A 3518-nucleotide genomic window follows, 5' to 3' on the forward strand; every position below is an offset into this window, starting at 1 on the left:
GCCTGTGCCCCCACCAATGTGTCAGAGCCTGTGCCCTCTCTAATGTGTCACATGGTCCCTGTGCCACCTCCAATCTGCCATATCGGCCTGTGCGCTCTCCGATCTGTCCCATGGCATCTGTGCCCTCTCAGGTGTGTCTCAGTGCCCGTGCCCTCTCAGACCGGTCCCACAGTGCCCGTGCCCTCTCAGACCGGTCCCACAGTGCCCGTGCCCTCTCAGACCGGTCCCACAGTGCCCGTGCCCTCTCAGACCGGTCCCACAGTGCCCGTGCCCTCTCAGACCGGTCCCACAGTGCCCATGCCCTCTCAGACCGGTCCCACAGTGCCTGTGCCCTCTCAGACCGGTCCCACAGTGCCCGTGCCCTCTCGGACGTGTCCCATAGTGTCTGTGCCCTCTCTACTGAGCCCTCTGATCGGCCCCATAGTGCTGCACCTTCTCCGAAGTTCCAGTCACTCTACAGACCTCCAACCAAGCTGGCCCGTGCCCTCTCCGAGCCGTCCCACAGGGCCCGTGGCCGTGCCGAGCCGTCCCACAGGGCCCGTGGCCGTGCCGAGCCGTCCCACAGGGCCCGTGCCCTCTCAGAGCCGTCCCACAGGGCCCGTGCCCTCTCAGAGCCGTCCCACAGGGCCCGTGCCCTCTCCGAGCCGTCCCACAGGGCCCGTGCCCTCTCCGAGCCGTCCCACAGGGCCCGTACCTCTCGGACGGGTCCTATAGTGTCTCTGCCCCGTCTACTGAGCCCTCTGATCTGCCCCCATAGCGCTGCACCTTCTCCGAAGTTCCAGTCACTCTACAGACCTCCTGCCAAGCTGTAAGGCTGCCTTCCTCCCTTCTAGTATCCAGGGGGGGCGGGGGATCTGCTGCCACCCAATGAGAAGAGAAGGGATATCAGGAAGTGCCGCCGTCTTATTGCGTCAAAGCCCAGCTCTCCGCAGAGTAATAAATCCCGAGCAGCCAAAAATCTCTCCGTGGGATTAAACCTGCACAATAATGACTCTGGGCTGGACCAGGCCGAGATTTCCAGCGAGCGGGGAGACCGGCCAGAACGGCCCAGAACGTCGCCATGGCAGCACAGACGGGAGCCGGGGAGGAAGAAGTGCACATAAGTGGCATTCTTGTGTCAGCAGAGCAGCCAGTTGCGGCGAGTGTTTACCTTGCTGTGACCGGTGGCTTCCTCTTCCTGGCCGAGCGTCCTCACCGCATGTGGTCTCTGCTGGAACACAAAGCTCGGTCATAAAACTCCGCGTTATCTCCAGACCGCATATTTCTGTCTTATGTTATTACAGATACAATGAAGGTCACACAGCTCAGACGTGGCGCGTCTCTGGGGGAAATCTTACTTATGTCCTATTTATTCTACTGTATTATATAGCCGGGTAGGTAGAACCCCTTTCACCGGTCCCTGCATGCGTATTCTTCCTGAATCTCGGTGAGCTTTGTGTATAACTTCCAGATCAGTCATCCAGTGTGAGACTCGGAGCTTCCTGTAATAATGACCGCTCACTGCTGCTCTCTCCTTGTGCAGGGTGACTGGTCTTGTCTCCGCCCCCTCCTGTAATAAAGACCGCTCACTGCTGCTCTCTCTCCTTGTGCAGGGTGAGTGGTCTTGTCTCCGCCCCTTCTGTAATACAGACCAGTCCCTGCTGCTCTCTCTCCTTGTACAGGTTAACTGGTCTTGTCTCCGCCCCTTCTGTAATACAGACCAGTCCCTGCTGCTCTCTCTCCTTGTGCAGGTTAACTGGTCTGGTCTCTGCCCCTCCTGTAATAAAGACCAGTCCCTACTGCTCTCTCTCTCTTTGTACAGGGTGACTGGTCTCGTCTCCGCCCCATCCTGTAATAAAGACCTGTCACTGCTGCTCTCTCCTTGTGCAGGGGGCCTGGTCTGGTCTCCGCCCCCTCCTGTAATAAAGACCGCTCACTGCTGCTCTCTCTCCTTGTGCGGGGGGACTGGTCTTGTCTCTGCCCCTCCTGTAATAAAGACCAGTCCCTACTGCTCTCTCTTTGTGCGGGATGACTGGTCTTGTCTCCGCCCCCTCTTGTAATAAAGATCGGTCACTGCTGCTCTCCCTCTCTTTGTACAGGGTGACTGGTCTCGTCTCCACCCCCTTCTGTAATAAAGACCGGTCACTGCTGCTCTCTTTCCTTGTGCAGGGTGACTGGTCTTGTCTCCGCCCCCTCCTGTAATAAAGACCGCTCACTGCTCCTCTCTCCTTGTGCAGGACGACCCTCCCACAGCTCTGCTCAGGATATGTACAGCACAGTGATGATGTCACAACTACTATTACAGGGTAATATCTGGGTTTCCAAAGGCATTTGGGGCTCACAAAGCGGATTTATATCCTTTGTGACCACTAAGTAACATATTTAAGTGAATTGTTTTGTACCCGAAGATCAGCGTTAGGCAGTCATAGTGCAAAACTCACCAAGGGAAACGCGACTGTTGTCTGTGGGCAGCTGCTAACCTCCTAATTATCGGGGGGAACAAAGCCTCGTGGATCCATTCTTTGCACGGATGTTATCAGGGGGTCAGGGAAGGACTTGGGGCTGCGGTGAGCGCGACATGAAATAAACTATCCAACGGTTATCCCTGAGGGAAGCAGTGATCTTTCATGTCTTTGTTTGTGTCAATCGAGATCTCAAAGTAGATTGCAGATGTATAGTATAGAGCAGTATAGCGCCATCACTGGAGTGCATGGCAGGACATGGCTGCAAAGAGGCTGCAGGAGACGAGCAGCACTGAGATGGAACAAAGGATGGAAAGATATAAATGTATTTCAATAATAATAAATAGGATTGTTTCTTGATACAAACTAAATGTTATCCAGCGAGGAGTTAAATATGGAATGTCGGTGCTTTCTAGCGGCCTAACTTTCTCCGCCCAGAATCCTCCTCCCGTCAGTCACCGAGAGCACTTGAAGCATAATTACAATATTAAACACAGTTCAGTCTTATCTGACACAATCCACGTACACACCCACGCCGAAGAATGAAATCCGACGCACGCGATGGAGTACTATGAACACACGGCAAGTTATCTGCAGTCTACAGATTGACAGGTGTGACATCACTTTACCACGCGACAGGTGTGACATCACTTTACCACGCGACAGGTCTGACATCACTTTACCACGCGACAGGTCTGACATCACTTTACCACGCGACAGGTCTGACATCACTTTACCACGCGACAGGTGTGACATCACTTTACCATGTGACTGCTCAACTTCTGCAGCTCCATTAAAACCACAACGCAGCAATCAGGACGCAGGTCTGTCCCTTTTATTGTCACCCATTTCCAGCTGTCACTACATACTATATTTCGGAGAAGTCAGGTGAGGACGTCCTTGTCGTAGTTCCGGGGCATCTTGCAGGGTTTGCACTGCCCCAGTTTGATGCTCCATGATAAATAATACAATTCCTGCAGGAAAAGTGGGAGACCCTCATAATGGCTGCCTGACGGAGGAGGGCTCGCGCCGGGCCCGCCACCCGACGCAGGAGGGCTCGCGCCGGGCCCGCCACCC

General features: G+C 54.8%; 1 protein-coding gene across 1 annotated transcript in view; it reads right to left on the reverse strand.

Annotated features, from left to right (window-relative positions):
* The window catches only part of FAM118B (family with sequence similarity 118 member B), a 27445-nt gene that overhangs the window by 14157 nt on the left and 9770 nt on the right, over positions 1-3518 (reverse strand). Inside the window, exon 2 of the mRNA XM_018564971.1 lies at positions 1151-1207. The gene's annotated coding sequence lies outside the window, so the exon portion shown is untranslated. The remainder of the gene's footprint in view (positions 1-1150; positions 1208-3518) is intronic.

Source organism: Nanorana parkeri, unplaced genomic scaffold, assembly GCF_000935625.1.
Source record: "Nanorana parkeri isolate BGI_ZX_2015 unplaced genomic scaffold, ASM93562v1 scaffold802, whole genome shotgun sequence".
In the NCBI taxonomy this organism is placed as follows: domain Eukaryota; kingdom Metazoa; phylum Chordata; class Amphibia; order Anura; family Dicroglossidae; genus Nanorana; species Nanorana parkeri.